We start from the raw sequence: 17,955 nt of genomic DNA, 5'->3' as shown, positions 1-17,955 counted from the left end.
ACTAAAAACAGTACGTGGAATATGATTTCAGTTTTTGTTTATTTTTTCATCAACATATGCGACTAGATAGACTCAGGTTGATTTCATCTTAGGATAATGTTAAAGGTAGTTGGTTTTACTTTTTAACCACATTTCTTGACTTTCTACTTGGTAATCACTGTCGATCTCACATCAATCCACAAACACTAACTAGGTGTTTTTAGGCCCTTTCCATCTTTGCAGGGAAGTATCAGATTTCCCTATCCTCAAGAAGAAGTTCAACATCTAAAGAAGGAGATAATACTTAAACAGTTTGAGGTAATTACCAACACAAGAAAAGATATCATTCTGTCTTCTTTAATAAGTAAATTATTAGGTAAGTTATTTAGTCAGGAAATGCTGAGATAAGAAGATGGATGTAAGATGATAAGGAAAGACTTAAATCATCATCATCATCACCATCACCTTCACAGCCTAGCTTAAATTACATACATTAACTCATTTAATTTTTACAACAACCTGTGAGATAGATCATGCTATCCTTACCTAATTGAAGCTGAGAAAGGTTAAGTGACTTGTCCAGGGTCACACAACTAGTAAGTAACAAATTAGAGACTTGAATCCAGACATTATAGCTTCAGAGTCTAAATGCAAAGGAGGTCCAAGAAAAATGAAGTTTTATCTGAGTCTTGAAGAATGAAAAAGATTTCACTAAATGCAAAAGAATTTGGTGGCAAAAGGTATGGAGCAAAATTAAAAAGGTGAAGAGTCATAGTCTGCTTGGAGTAGAGAAATAGAAGATTGGAAAGGTAAGTTGCTACATCTTATTGGTAACCAAAACAAACAAACACTGAAACTTTTAAGCAAAAAATAGACAAGTCAAAATGACATTTTTTCTGTTCTATGCTATTTATTTGTAAATATCAGTTTTTGCTATGAACTTAACACTTGCTCATTTAAAATATCCCAACAATATAGAAGAACATATGGTAGAGAATAAAGTTTTAAAAAGATGAATCTGCCAAGAATATGCAAGATAGATCAAATGACTAGAGGACAAGCTAGCAGACCTTCATAATAAGCCAGATTTGTTGATATAAAGACTTGAATGAGTGGTAGTAAGAAGAAAATGATAAACGGGAAATAGTACAAGAGAATGTCAGATCTCATCCATGAATGAACCTGAGGGATCAGAAAGAAGATTCACATATGGCTTTGAATTACACTGGACATATTGAAATATGATGTTACTCTTGACAGAAATTGGAAAGCTTATTTTACAAAGATAATGTTGAATCAAGTTGACCATTTCCCTGAAATCATTGGTTCTCCTACACAAATAACTCTTCATTGTATAATGTCAGTCTTCAATATTCCAAGTTGATATTTCCCAAAACTTAGTCCTTGACCCTCTTTTCTTCTTTTCCATCCTATACCCTATAGACAATGTACAATTCTTGTAGCTTCGTTGTTCACTTCTGTGTTCATAATTCCTTAATTCCATATCTATATCTAATGTTAGCCTATTTTCAGAGTCACTATCTACTCTGGTGTGCTAAGGCTGCCACCTGAAGATACATCTGCCATTTTAAATTAATATATTCTTGAATAAGTGAAGTAATGGAACACCAAGTGAGGAAGACAACAAGGCACTTCACCGCTAACCCATATGGACATTAGATCTTGATCATGGCAATATATTGGGAAAAACTATAAGGCATTTAAAATTCACACATGGCCAACCATACTCCAGAATCTCTAGCAGAAGGTCATGAATGTATATGTTTGAAAACCTTCATGGGTCTTTCCATTGTAAAATAAGGGTTGAGAATCACTGACCTGTGATGAGATGATCAGAAGAACTGCAGCTCAAGGTCTGGAAGAAGCAAGTAAGAACAATCAGAAGTTGGAGTTAGGTTGCAGAACAGAGCTCAGCTCTTGGATGAAACAATCCCAGGAAATATGTAAAGGACACAAAAGATTAGATATGGGTTGCCAAGCCAAATGCAGGGATATTGGACAAAAAAGGTCATGAGAAATAGAGGAGATGGTATAGCTTAGAACAACAGTTTTGCAAGTGTGATCCATAAACAAGCAGTTTCAGCATCACCTGGAAACTTAGAAATGTAAGTCCTGGACTGCACCCGGCCTACTGAATCCAAAACTCTAGTGGTGAGGTCCAGCAATGTGTGTTTTAGCAAGTGTTCCAGGTGGTGATGATCTACACTAATATTCAAGAACCACTGGTCTAGAATCCCTGAGCGTGGAAAGGACCTAAGTAAAGAGTAGGATATCCAAAGAGCTCAAATTGCTTCCAGGAAAACAGGGAATTCTTACCAATTAACCATGTTCTACATCACCAAAGAAATTTCATCTAACATTAAAGAATTGATATCCTACAGACCCTATTCCTGACAGCAATGGTAAAGTTAAAAATTAATAACAAAAATCTGTAAAAAATGAAGTTAAAAACTAAAAACCCCAATTTAAAATAATTCGTCAAGGAGCTAAAAATCAGATTGGAAATTATAAAATACTTAGAACTGAATGTTGACAAAAATACTACATACCAAATTTGCACAATATAAATAAAATGCTTAAAGGGGCAATTATAATCTTAAGTATGTACATTAGAAAAGATTAGAATTAAAAATGAAGATTGCAAACAAAGATGAACTATGCCATTTTCTAAATCTGTAAAAATTAACTCAAGAAGAAATACTAAATCTGAATTGACTTATAAATATAGTTCTGAAAGATGGATCCCAGACCAGAGACAGTATTACTTAGGAACTTGTTAGAAATGCATCTTCTCAGAGCCCACCCATACCTTCTAAACTAGAAACTTGGGGTGGCGGCCAGCAACCCATGTTTTTTAACAAGTCCTCCAGGTAATTCTGGTGCAGTTAAAACTATAAAGTTCACACTACAAAGAAAGCTACTAAAATCATTTCAACTCCGATTTTCATCTCTGATTAATAGCAGAGATCTTGCTTATAATCATTATGCATGTTTGAATAAGTTTTCATAGATGAAGTTAGTGATAGTCATGATAATGTATATTGCCTAAAATATTTTGCTCCCACTTTGCATGAAGATGCTGTCAAATTCTGGCATGCCCTGTAGCCTGCACAATTCACAGTGGCACCCAGCATCTCAAATTGGTCCTGTGTTCAGCTTTGAATTTAAGGGATACTTGTCTGGACTGTGCCTCTAGAATATTGTCATGTTAGCCTTAGTGATATTTTCAAACAAGTTATGGCCAGAACACCAAAACACAGAGATTTGAGTTTTTTATACCTTTTTGGCACCTGCTTATTTTATTATTTTATTATAAATAAAAGTTGTACATATTTAAGAATGTACAAATGCTCTGAAACTTGCATTTGTTATAAACTGGTCAACAAATGATAAGCCTCCATTAGCTTCTCTTTATGGCTTAGAACCTAAGAGTCATACATGACCAAATTGGTCTAGGCTAGTTCACATTAAATGGACGGAAAGAGAGAATGGGAAAAGAAAAGTTGGACACAATGAGTATAGATAATTCTTTTAAGAGATTCTGTAAAGGAGACCAGAAAAATAGGGCTTTAGCTGAAGGGGAAAGAAAAGTCAAGAAAGATTATTGCATTCTTTCCAAGTACTCAATAAGTAATCCTCGTATTTTTTTTCTTTTTAAATAAATATTCAACCAACTATAGTAGCACACGCCTATAATCCCAGCACATTGGGAAGTCAAGGTGGGAGGATCTCTTGAGCCCAGGGGTTTAAGACCAGCCTAATCAGCATAGGGAGACCTAATCTTTACAAAAAATGTAAAAATTAGCCAAATGTGGTATGCACACCTGTAGTCTCAGCTACTCAGGAGGCTGACACAGGAGGATCACTTGAGCCTGGGAGGTTGAGTACTACAGTGAGCTGTTTTCACCACTGCACTCCAACCTGGGCAACAGAGCAAGACCCTGTCTCAAAAACAAAAGTCTTCCTAATACATTCAAAGTATAGTCATCCTCCAGTAACTGTGGAGGATTTGTTCTAGGAGCCCTATTTGGATACCAAAATCCATACTTATTCAAGTCCCAAAGTCAGCTTTCATATCCCATGTACAATGGATTTTTGAGCTGTGTTTGGTTGCAAATGTGGAAACTGCAGATAGGGAGGTTCTACTGTACTGACCGTATTTATTGAAAAAATGCCTGCATAACTGGACCAGTATGCTTCAATTGTATTACCAAAAAAGAGTGAGATAGAGAGAGCTTATGATGCTCAAAAACATTAAGGTGTTTTAAATTAATTCACATTCCTATTCTGCCATGTTCTACATTTGAATGTGAACATATGCAATCTAACTATCATCCCAAAGAGTCTGGTAAATCAGGAAGTATATTTAGACCAATACAATCAGTTTTTAAATGTCTAGAGTTTTAGCCACTGGAAAACAGGCCATCTTAGGCCTTCTATTCCACATCTGTCATTCTGTTCCCTTCTGCAGAATGCCATTCCCCTTCAACCACCACAAACAAACTTTCACCAGATTTTGTTCTACAGAGTATCCTGTTTTCACAGCTTCAGGTCACAGGAAGGGTGGATAGGAGAGAGGGATTTTTCTGTTGAGTCCTTCTCTTTTCCCAAAGGCTTAATCCTGATTAGAATGCTTAATTTTCTTCTGCAGTAAATATGTCCCAAGGTTATTTTCCCTGGCAAATTAGCCAGGCACAAATGTTTTATGGCCTGACTTCAAAATTTTTTCCTTTACAATTCCCTGCCTGGCAGAATTGTCAAAGTGAAGACTGACTCACACACTCAAATCAGACTGCCCAATTTGGCATTCTGATGAAAAAAGTGAGTCTCTTCAGGTGACACTAGTCATTATAAGGAACTATCCAAGGGAAGATGACTACTAAATATCTAGAATTCTAGGAAAAAAGGCTCACTCGGTCAAAATAAATTAAGCATAGTTAGACAAGCACATTCTAAACATTTCTAGCCCACTGTCCAGATGTTTCTGTAAAAACATCTCCAAATTAGTTCCTTTTGGGAATGATAATTTTGAAATGTTAATGAAAAAAACCTCTACTTTTCATCTGATTTAATGAATTGCTCTACTTCTTTAAACAAATAACCTCTTATTCTGCATCTGTTATTTCTCATACATTAAAGTCTCATTTTTAACAATAAAAAAAATATTTGAATCCAAGAAGTCATCTCCAAGGTGGTCAAAAATTCTATTGATTTAAAAAATATAGATCTTTGCTGGAAGGTAATCATTGGTATGGTGTGAGAATTCTTAATACTAACTTACATTTACCTAACCTTTGTTTCTTAAAGGCCCCTCACATTCATTATCATATCTGATTGTGACAAGAAATGTAGAAGACAGGGAAAGGCAGGTAAAATCATTGCCATTTTGCAGATGAGGAAACTGAGGGTTGGAAATTTAAAGGACTTGCTCAAGTTCCCACAGCCAATGACTGCCCAAGGCAAAACCCAATTATTGGACTACAAATTCCAAACCCCAAACCCAATGGTTCTTTCACAACATCACTTAATATCCTATTTGAGTATCTAAGCAGAAGACAGTAGCTCTCCCAATACTGTTCTTTTCTGAGGGGTTATATACCAATCTTTGCCAGTGATTCAGTGATTGAATTCCAGACTGGCCTAACTGAGAGGGCTATCATAAAGACCACAGCATTTTTATTTTTTTTAATGCACAAATAAGTTAATGATTCTAACATAATAAAGGGTCTAAAGATTTAGAAGTGATTAAAAGAAATATTTCTAGACAATGCCATAATGTTAAACAATTTTTTTAAATCTCTATCTAATATTAATTCAGCAACAATAGAAGGAAAAAAGCATATGTTTGATAGGAAGGAGACCTTGCAAGAGTCTAATAAGTAATAGCATTTGCTCTACAGAGCTTACAAATCTTTCAGTTTAAAGTGACAGACTAAACATATATTACTTCTTATTCCTTTCCAAACCCCATTTGGAAAACATGAAAAAGATATATTTTAAAGAATAAATCCCTAACAGCACTGAAAACAAGAAAAAGTATAAGCAGTAGAGCAGAAATCTTGAGGAAATAAAAAGCAGATGGTATCAGACTGATGGAAAATTCAAGGCAGAGAAAACTACAACACACAATAGGTGTGGGAATGACCTCCATGAATGAGACTCTGTTAGAGAGAAACTGCAAGCTCTAAATGCACAAATATGGGTGAAGCAAAGTGGATGATGAAATCAGCAGGAAAATAAATTGAAGAAATACCTATAGAACAACTGAGCCAGCTGTGTTCCTGTTTCTCTCTGTCTATGGATATCTTTCGGCTGGACTATTTATTCACTTCTAGAGACTCTAGCTGGGCAGGACTCCCAAAATAAGGCAAGAAACAGAAGCACAGCAGACTCTAAGGTAACTCCAGACATCCACAACTGGCACACGCACACACACACACACACTCTCTCTCTCTCTCTCTCACACACACACACATACACACACATACACACACACACATCAAGGGAGCAGAGTTCCAGTTGAAGATACTCAATTTATAATTATTAGGGCCAATGAGACAGTTTCCTGAGGGATCAAGATACAAGTATAGGAAAATAATGGCATTACTCTAAAACAACAACCCATTATATGCAATAAAATTCGGTATTTATAATAACAATTACAATTTATACATATAATATATTTAAGAACAATCAAATGAGAGGTATAAGAAAATTATTAAATATTTTTGGAAAAAATTTTGTAAAAAAGTCCTAATAAATATCAAAATGCATTATTCCTTTGAGTATAGGAAGATTCCATTGGTAAAGATACTGATTTTGACCAAGCTGACATCTATAAATTCAATGCAATTCACATGAAAATTCATATTTACAATGGAACTTGAAAAGTTGATTCTGAAGTTTACTTGGAATAGTACATCTGATCCCCCACTTTTAAAAAGTGCTTAAAAATAAAAAAAAGAATTTTCTCTAGCAAATATTAAAACTATAATGCCATGCTAATTAAAACAGAATCCATGCTACAATATATAGCTATATAGATGTGCACATGGATACAAAAACAGATATACATACACACAAACACGCACACCCTTCCAGGATATGTCCAGTATCAACAACGGTGAAGGAAATCTATGAAACAGGACATAAATGAAGCCTTTCCCCTTGCACCCTCAGTGTGTCAGGATCAGCCAGAGTAACCCCTAGAGCCTGGAAGTTGATGAGACTGTGCAATTTAAGAACATTGAAATGCACTGTGGAGTATCCATAAAGATCAAATGCCTGTAATATTACATATAAATCTAATAGCAATAATGTGGTTAAGGGTGAACATCTAGTTATTTCTTTTTTTTTTTTTTTTTTTTTGACACAGAGTCTCGCTCCGTCACCAGGCACGATCTCAGCTCACTGCAAACTCCGCCTACCGTGGTGAAGCAATTCTCCTGCCTCAGCCTCCCGAGTAGCTGGGACTACAGGCGCACGCCACCACGTCCAGCTAATTTTTGTATTTTTAGTAGAGACGGGGTTTCACCATATTGGCCAGGGTGGTCTCGATCTCTTGACCTTGTGATCTGCCTGCCTCGGCCTCCCAAAGTGCTGGGATTACAGGCGTGAGCCACCAATACCTAGTTATTTCTAATGAGGGGTCACAGTGTGTTTTCTTCAGGCACACATAAATTTTGACCCCCTATCAGGACCTAAGAAAACACTTGCCTTAACACTACTGAATTTGAGAGCATCTAATTTTTAGTTGTGGGAGATTGCCCTGAGCATTGCAGGATGGTTAACAACATGCCTGGCCTTGTTTTTACAAGTAAATCAGGTCATCTCTTTCTCTTATTCAAAACCCTTCAATGACTTTCCATGAATTTACAATAAATCTAAGCTCTCTACTGGTGCTGTGGCTGCCACCCAAATCTTCAACTCCTAATGTGAGTAGAACTGCCCTTCACCCCATTCACAGCTGTGACAACCAAAAATGTCCCCTTGGCATAAAATTGTCTGCAGTTGAGCACCACTGCTATGAACATTTGAAAGATGAAGTACATTCAATAGTGCACATTGCCACATTACAATGCTGGTAACAGAAATCTCAGACTGGCCCTCTATATAGCCAGACATTCTTATATTATACCCTAGTCAATCACTCCTATTCTCCTGGAGTCTAGGACTGGTGACAATTATTTCACTCCTTTTTCTCAAACTTCCATCAAATCCTCTTCAATCCTCATTTTCAACTAATGACTGTACCTCCTAATTCACGATGAAAACAGAAGTGATCTGAAAATAACTTCCTCATTGTTCTATCACAAAATCCACCAGCATTTGTGCCAGTACCTCTATATTCAACTTTTCCTCCTGTTACAATGACCAATCCCTCCCTGTTCCTACATGAGGCCAGAACATTTACTTGTGTTATAAAGTCCTTTTCCAGAAGCCAGCTGAAAGGTTAGTTCCTGCAAGTATAGACCATTGTTCTGTATCTTCAATTTCTCTCTCTCTCTCCCCTGAATTATTCCCATCAAAATACAAACATACTGTCATACAGCTCCCTTCTCTGCTCCCTTTATTGCAGTTTCCTCCAAAGGACTGTCTCTATTATTCACTGTCTGCATTTGATTAATACCTATTCTCTGAGCCATCTGCTTTCTTTCCTACTAATGAACCCACACGTGTCAAAGTCATCAAGGCCTTCATCTTGCCTAACTGCTGAGAGTCCTCACCAATTTCTCAGCAGCATGTGCCATAATTGGTCACTTTTTTCTTTGATGTATCCTCTCCCATCTCTTCCTCTTTCAGATCTCTTTCTGATCTCCAAGAGCTAGTGGCCCAGGCTGTGTCCTCAGCTTCCTCTCCTCACTACCACCCTCTTCCTAGATGACCTGATTCAGTTTCATGGCTTTCAATAACATGGATGATGCCCCCCCACCAAAAAAATATACCTCTATCCAGGACAATTCCTCTGCTGTTCAGACCCATATGTCCAATTACCAATCACATATCTCCACTTAGATGTCTAAATTTGAAATCGGTATTTCAAACTTAGCATACATAAAGCTGAATACTTGATGTAGCCCTGGCCTCCCCTAGTGCTCTATGTCTCAAGAATGAGAATATCCACCTACTTGCTCCATCCCAAGACTTAGAAGTCATCCCTAACTCTTCACTACCTACATTCAATCCATGGACAGCTCCTTAGGTCTGCCTCTAAGTTCATCCATGATCTTACCACATTTCATAATCTCTGTCACTACTATTCTAGTCAGAGTCCTTATCTTTCCACTTAAAGTCCTGCAATGAGTCAGAGTGACATTTTTATACATATTAGATTATCTTTTCCCCTTATTCAAAACTTTCTAATGCTTCCCTCCAATTTACAATAAAATCCAAATTCTTTACCACACTATGGCTGCCACAGAATGCACCAACTACAGGGAGTATAATTAACCAAAGGTCCCTGCCTCTCAGGACACTCTGATTCAACACTGTGTTTACACCAAAGTCACGTTTTCCACCAACTGCTCCCAGCCAGTGACTAATACTAAATCAAACTAATTTCTGGAATCACAAGACTCTTCTGATGGCCAACCAGAACTCAAGGAAGGATTGATGACCTTGCGGCAACTTCCTCGCACTGCTTGGCAGTCCACACACTCCTACCCAATCTTCCTCTCTTCTTTGCCTGGGGCAGACTTACATCACAGTAGCACAGTCTCATGGCTCTCTTAGCCTTTGCTAGATTCTCCCTATTTTCTGTCATCCAGATATTCGCTTCATAAAATCCTTCCACTTTTAATCTCATCTTCACATCTGATGCTTGAAGAGGCCAGACCAACATGCACATCCACAAGGCTCTGTGTGATCTTCTTCCTATCTTGCCCATCTTGTCTTTATTTCTCTCTTCCTTACAAATACTACTCGTTTGGCACTGCCCTGCATTTGTCCTTGTTTTTCCCAAGCCCTTTGTGCAAGCTGATCTCTGTCCTGGAATGCTCTACTCTTGACCCTCGAATGGTTTACTCCCTCTTTCATTCAGGTCTATGCTCAAATACCACACTACAGAGAGACATTTCTAGATCATTGTTTTAAAAGAATTCCCATCCTATCAGAATCCTTACCTACCCTGATTTACATTTCTTACAGCATTTATCACTAACTAAAACTTTGTTTTACATGTATATTTTGTCCAGTTGTCAATCATCTGTCTCCTCCTCCAGAATATAAGCTTCATAAAGGCAAATATACTCTTCTTGCCTGCTACTCCACTGCCTGGCCTACAGAAGTTCAATAAAATAAAATTAAGTTTGTGAAATCAGTGATTTAGAAGCTATATTCATGCAATGATAATTAACACACACATTAATTTCATAGCCTTTAGTAATCCATATTTGCCACTATCCAAAATATATATTCCTTGAGTTCATGCCCTTCGCAGGGACATGGATGAAGCTAACATTCTCCGCAAACTAACACAGGAACAAAAAAACCAAACACCACATGTTCTCACTTATAAGTGGGAGTTGAACAATGAGAACACACGGACACAGGTAGGCAAACATCACACACCAGGGCCTGTCATGGGGAGGGGATAAGGAGACAGAGAGCATTAGAACAAATACTTAATGCTTGCTGGGCTTAAAACCTAGATGACAGCAAACCACCATGGCACATGTATACCTATGCACCAAACCTGCATGTTCTGCACATGTATCTCAGAACTTAAAGTAAAATTTTAAAAAATAAAATAAATAATTTTTACACCTATATTCCTTTTTTTTAATGTAGGAAAGGGCCATACCTTTATCTGTAATTTTGTATTTCCTCTTATACAAAACCATCAAAACAGGAATAAGGAATGAAAATCTGTTCAAACCCTATGTTCTCAGGAATATTCCAGAGAGCTTTTGAGGCTGTGTGTGGCTTCAAATCCAACATTAATTCTCACCCCCTGGCCTGAAGTCTTCACAGATTGGTGGCTTGAGCCCTGCAATTAATTATAATCCCTTGCCCACCTTGATGTAAGGCAGGAAAGCAGATTGAAACGCTCCACACTGATGGGCAAAGGGAATCACAGCCCATAGATGTACTACAACTTCTGTGTTACGGGAGCAGAACTTGAAGCTGCTTCCAAGGCTCTGGATAGACACTTGCCCACAGGGCTAGAGGCCAGTGGTATAGGAGCGACCTGTGGAGTTGTGAATAGTAGAACAGACTGCTACTGTCACAGTCCACTTATATCACACCTTCTTGGAATTGCTGCATCACCAGAAATGCACACAGATGGTCTGGCCTTCACACACCATTATGAGCTGCTTAAAAGGGAGAGGATGGGAAACCATGAGAACATCCTAAGAGAGTGAGTCTCTGGACAGACACAGTGATGTCCTGATAAAGCAGTCTCAAAGTAGCCTTCAAAGCCATGCAGTACTGTGTTCACCTCCACAGGAGACTCCAAGGTGCAATAGCTGTTGTTGTCAATCATAGGATCTCTGTTGGGATGGCTGAAGGTGGAACAGGGCTGGGATGCAGAGAGCTGGTGGAAGTTATGCAGCCACACCACATAAGGCATCACAAACTGGGCTACAGAGTCACGGTCCTTCTCCCTATGGGCTCGGACCTCATTGTACAACTTGGGGAGGAGATGGGAGCCAGGAAGGAAGTGTACTCCCCAAGGATGCTCATGCCATCATCTTTTAGGAAGTGCTGGGCTCCAGTCAGGCACTCAGGGGATAATTCACTGTCAGCAAATGAGCAACAAAGTGAGTGGATCACAAGGTCAGGAGATCAAGACCATCCTGGCTAGCATGGTGAAACCCCACCTCTACTAAAAATACAAAAACTTAGCCGGGAATGGTGGCATGTGCCTGTAGTCCCAGCTACTTGGGAGGCTGAGGCAGGAGAATCGCTTGAACCCAGGAGGTGGAGGTTGCAACAAGCTGAGATCGCACCACTGCACTCTAGCCTGGGCGACAGAGCGAGACTCCATCTCAAAAGAAAAAAAGAAGTCTATATTCTTAAATTAAGTCTACCTTATTCCAGTTGTAGCACTATTATAATAATGTTCCATTTTAAAACTCTGTTCTTATACCCTAGTAATGCAACTTATAAATTATCACTGAGTGTGAAGAATTCTGATATCTGGTATCTGTCAACAAATATCTGGAAGTCCAATATCTTTGAAGGATGGGAATCTTCCATCTATCTGCTATAAAGCAACTACATTTGTACTTCTGAATGAATTGAGAATGCTGGAGAGGATAAAGGTAATACCTTTTGGATTGGTCCTTTATTTTATAGAACATTGTTAATGAGAAGAAATATGCAAAAGCATTTTGTTAGGTTTGTCACTGAGCACCTACCCTATTGTTTTAGAATAGCTCTAATGTAAGTGAGGGCCTTTCAAAAAATACGTAGGTCTCAAATTTAATGTTGACTCTTTGGGGAAAGTAGGATCTCATTACAGTGACTCACCTTATGATGCACTTTTCAGAGAAGTGGTGAGGAAATGAGATATGTCTATACCTGTCTTATATTTCTTACAGGAATAGTATGAAACTTTAAAAATGTTGGCTATAAATGTATTTTTAAAAATTAAGTGATCTAAATGCAAAATATTATTTTAAAAATTCAGTTTGTACCCTGGAATATTCTTTTTATTTTAATTATACTTTAAGTTCAGGGTACATGTGCAGAATGTGCAGGTTTGTTACATAGGTGTACACATGCCATGGTGGTTTGCTGCATCCATCCCACCATCATCTACATTAGGTATTTCTCCTAATGGTAGCCCTCCCCAATGCCCCTAGCCCCTGCTATACCTTCCCTACCTTTCCCCACCTTGTGATAGGCCCTGGTGTGTGATGTTCCCCTCCCTGTGTCCATGTGTTCTCATTGTTCAACACCCACTTATGACTGAAAACATGTGGTGTTTGGTTTTCTGTTCTTATGTCAATTTGCTGAGAATGATGGTTTCCAGCTTCATCCATGGCCTGCAAAGGACATGCACTGATCCTTTTTTATGGCTGCATAGTATTCCATGGTGTATATGTGCCACATTTTCTTTATCCAGTCTATCATTGATGGGCATTTGGATTAGTTCCAAGTCTTTACTATTGTAAACAGTGCCACAATAAACATATGTGTGCATGTGTCTTATAATTGAATGTTTTATAATCCTTTGGGTATATACTCATTAATGAAATTGATTGCTGAGTCAAACGGAATTTCTAGTTCTAGATCCTTGAGGAATTGTCACGCTGTCTTCCACAATGGTTGAACTAATTTATACTCCCACCAACAGTGTAAAAGCATTCCTGTTTCTCCACATCCTCCAGCATCTGTTGTCTCCTGATTTTTGATTATCACCATTCTAAGTGGCATGAGATGGTATCTCAATGTGGTTTTGATTTGCATTTTCTAATGACCAGTAATGGTGAGCATTTTTTTATATATGTTTGTTAGCTGCATAAATGACTTCTTTTGAGAAGCATCTGTTCATATCCTTTGCCCACTTTTTGATGGGGTTTTTTTTTTCTTGTAAATTTATTTAAGTTCTTTGTAGATTCTGGTTATTAGCCTTTTGTCAGATGGGTAGATTGTAAAAAATTTTTTCCATTCTGTTGGTTGCCAGTTCACTCTAATGATAGTTTCTTTTGCTGTGCAGAAGCTCTTAAGTTTAATTAGATCCTATTTGTTTATTTTGGCTTTTTTTGCCATTGCTTTTGGTGTTGTTTCTTAACTTTTTGGTTTTCTTTTATGGAGTCTTGCTCTGTCACCAGGCTGGAGTGCAGTTGCGCTCTCTTGGCTCACTGCAACCTCCACCTCCCAGTTCAAGTGATTCTCCTGCCTCAGCCTCCTGAGTAGCTGGGACTATAGGCATGCACCACCACGCCCAATTAATTTTTGTATTTTTAGTAGAGACAGTGTTTCACCATCTCTAGGATGGGCTCAATCTCTTTACATTATGATCCACCCACCTCAGCCTCCCAAAGTTCTGGGATTACAGTCATAAGCAACTGCACCCAGTCCATACCCTGGAATATTCTATCCTAAGGTGGCCAGCATGCTATACATGGCTTTTAAAATTTGTGGGACCAAAGACTATACCTATGATATTTTTTTACATTATAAAATCCAAATAAGGAAAACAAAAAAACCATAATTTAACAATAAGTAATCTAGAGAGAGATAATGTAACCCCTAAAGAGATACTTATCTGACAGCCAGATCTGAAGATAGCCCACTAGTGAGGTAAGTCATGTTGTGAGCAAAGAATAAGAGTGTTTCTGAAAAGGAATTGGGAGGGTATTCTGATCAGAGCTAGTGGAATATGTGAAGGCTTAGTGGGAAGAAAGAGTGAAACTTGCATGAAACTTGTCAAATATATTTTTCTGACTCAAAGAGCATTCAGGCTCAAGGGTGAGACTTACCTATATCAAATAATAAATACAAACAAGTAGCATTTCTTTTTTTTTTTCTTTTAGGCACCAAGATTTTTATTTACCCACATTCTTGCTTTCTTTTAACATTATAAACATTATAGGCCAAATTATTATCTTTTTGATCGAGAGTTGTGATAGAAACCATCTAGTTAAAAAGTGGTGGCAGGTCTATGCCTGCTTTTATGTTTTTCCTGGCTCCTCTCAACCTCTGACTGTCACTTTTCTGTTCTTTCTCAGTTGCCCCTTAACAGTCTATTCTAACCCCTGTAAAACAGGGACTAAAAGTACTAACCTCATTGTTATGAGGTTTAAAAGAAGGCCCAGAACTAAGTCAGGCTCTGAGGAAAATTCAAACAGCAGTTCCTTTTTGCCCTTTAATATAGCTCCTTCTCATCTGCCATGTGCTGAGGAACCATTGAACCTGTAAACCAAGCACACAGGTCTAAGTCCGCAGACCAGGTGAAGGCCTAGATGGCAAAATACATGGGCTTTGTGACTCCACTACTGACTTCGAGGCTAAGGAAGGACTTACTTAGTAAGCAGTTCCAAGACCACTGAGCTCATGGCTCCCTGTGGCTGGTACCTCCATCATGACCAAGGCTTGAGAAGGGACCTCTCAGTTCTCACTGCCACCCCTGGAACCTTATGAGGGCTGCAGCAGAGACCAAACACTGAGTGACTGGCCCCAGAGAGTTATGGGGGACATTGACAAACCAGTCACAAAGTTGGTGCCATTTGTTCTTAGGGAGGAGAGGCAGGCCTGGGCAAGGACAGCAGCTGGAATGCAAAGCACAGACCTGGCTCTCAGTAGCGGTAGTGATCCGGCTTGAAGGGGCCGTTACAGGATATGCCCAGGTACTGGGCCTACTTCTCAGTCACCATGGTCGACTCCATGTTCAGCTTGCCCAGGTGGGCATCAGCCACTGCCTCATGCAGCTTTTTGGGCAGGAAGTGAACCCCAACAGGGTACTTGTCTGGGTGGGTCCTCAGCTTGATCTGTGCCATCACCTGGTTGGTGAAGTAGTTACTCATCACAAAGCTGAGGTGGCCCATGGCACAACCCAAGTTGACCAGCCGACCCTTAGCCAGCAGGATGATGTGGCGCCCATTCTTCAGCTGGTACTGGTCCACCTGCAGCTTGATGTTCACCTTCTCTACAGCGTTCTCGTTGAGCCACTTGACATAATCTCCAAGTCAAAGTGTCCAATGTTACACATGATGGCATCATCCTTCATCTGTTCAAAGTGCTGACCAAGGATGATGTCAACACAGCCTGTGGTGGTGACAAAGATATTGCCCTCCTGACAGGCCTCATCCACGGTGGTCACCTCATAGCCCTCCACGGCAGCCTACAGTGCATTGATGGGGTCAGTCTCGGTGATGATGACATGGGCCCCGAAACCCCGCAGGGCCTGGGCACAGCCCTTGCCCACATCACCATAGCCTGCTACCACCACCACCTTGCTGGCAATCATCACATCTGTGGCCAGCTTGATGCCATCTATGAGGGACTCCCGGCAGAGGAGGTTGTCAAACTTGCTCTTGGTGACGGAATTGTTGACATTGATGGCAGGCACCTTCAGGATCCCACTGGCCTTCATCTTGTAGAGGTTGTGGACCCTGGTCGTGGTCTCCTCAGAGCTGCCGCAGATGCCAGGCAGGAGCTGTGGGTACTTGGTATGCATGAGGTTGGTGAGGTCGACCCCGTCATCCAGAATTATGTTGAGGGGCCCATCCTTGAAGTACAGCATCTGCTCAGTGCACCACAGGTACACCTCGTCGGTTTCACCCTTCCAGGCATACACTGGAATGCCAGCATTGGCAATGGCAGCCGCTGCATGGTCCTAGGTGGAGAAGATGTTGCAGCTGGACCACGGCACCTCAGCACCCAGGGCGACAAGGATCTCAATGAAGACAGCTGTCTCCATGGTCATGTGCAAGCAGCCGGCAATGTGGGTGCCCTTCAGTGGCTTGGAGGCCAAGTACTGCTCATGCAAGCGCATCAGGCCCAGCATCTCGTTCTCCACAATATCCAGGGCCTTGCACCCTCAGGCAGCCAGGCCAATATCAGCGACTTTGTATGGCAGTTTGTCAGACATGCTGGTGGCACTGGTGATGGGCACAGGCGAAGGGGGCTGGGCCTCAGTCAGGGAACAGGCACTGACCAGGCCATGCCCTACAGGGAAACAAGTAGAATCTCAACTTGCAATGCTGATGGAGAGAGGAGACCACCAGACATTTCAGTTTAATGCAGTTCAGGGTAAAAAAAAAGTGAATATCTTTGCAAGGTTCTGGAATGGGGTATAGAAACAAGCAAGCCATTACAGTCTACAGTCTGAATGCTAGTGTCTCCCCAGAATTCATATGTTGAAATTCTAACCCAAAGTGATGGTATTAGAAGAGTGGCATTTTGGGAGGTGATTAGGTCATGAGAGTGGACTGCTCATGAATGGAATTAGCATCCTTATAATAGAGGCCCAAGGTAGCTTGGCTGTCCCCTCCACCATGTGAAGACAGAGAGAAGGCACCATCTGTGAACCAGGAACCAAATGCCCCACCAGCCACCAAATCTGCCGGTGCCTTCATCATGAACTTCCCAGCCTCTAGAACTATGAAAAATAAATTTCTGTTTTTACAAGCCACCTAGTTTATGGTACTTCGTGAGAGCAATCTGAAAGGACTAAGAAGCTAGCAACACAGTGGCTCTGTGAATTCTGGAACCAGCTTTGAGTAAAGATGGAAAAAGGGAATGGGAATTGAATCTTTCATGTGAACTCTCAAGTTAGTCCCTACAAGGTATTAAGGATAAAGAAAATAAATATTCTGGAGAAACACTACCACCGTCGGAACTTAAAAAAAAAAATAAAAAAAGAATGCCTCCAATGAATAAAGCAGGTTACGTCTCAAAATAAAAGCGTTTAGAGTTTTGTTTAAAACCATGTCTAAAATTTTAGAATCTTCAAGGCATGATACTTTTTCAGTATCTTCAAGGCATTATTTTTTTAAGTCTCATGCAGACAGAAATTACAAACTATAGCATGAGTAAACCTTACCTGTAGTGACTAACATAAATATAGTATCACTAAAATGGTGAGTAAGGACACATAACCACATCCTCAAGACTCACCCATATCAGTATTTCCTAATGTGATTTAACTGCAGTGTAGAATGCCTTAGGACTTACAAAATGTTGATGAAACACAAACCTAGAAGATAATATGCACACTTGATTAAGAGAGAGCAAAAAATAAATGCGTCGGGAAAATATCAAAATTGAATTCCTAGTTTGAGAAGAAATAAACATTGAATATAATCACAAATAAATTAAGTAGAAAAATGTTCTTATGTTTTAGAGATACATAATGAAGTACTTAGGGGTGAATGTGATAATGTCTATAACTGTTACAGTACCTCCACAGAAATATATACCTTCATGAAGCATGTAAAGCAAACTGTGAACATTTTTTAATTCTTTCAAGCCCAAAGAGCAATGCACAAGACAGCCAGTTGG

General features: G+C 39.6%; 1 pseudogene; it reads right to left on the bottom strand.

Annotated features, from left to right (window-relative positions):
• Positions 1-15,135: 15,135 nt before the first annotated feature.
• Positions 15,136-16,569, bottom strand: LOC144581739 (adenosylhomocysteinase pseudogene; annotated as a pseudogene).
• Positions 16,570-17,955: the final 1,386 nt, after the last annotated feature.

This window comes from Callithrix jacchus, chromosome 3 (assembly GCF_049354715.1).
Source record: "Callithrix jacchus isolate 240 chromosome 3, calJac240_pri, whole genome shotgun sequence".
NCBI classification, from domain to species: Eukaryota; Metazoa; Chordata; class Mammalia; order Primates; family Cebidae; genus Callithrix; species Callithrix jacchus.
Note: the sequence above shows the minus strand (reverse complement) of the source record. Positions and strands in the feature narration are given on the sequence as shown.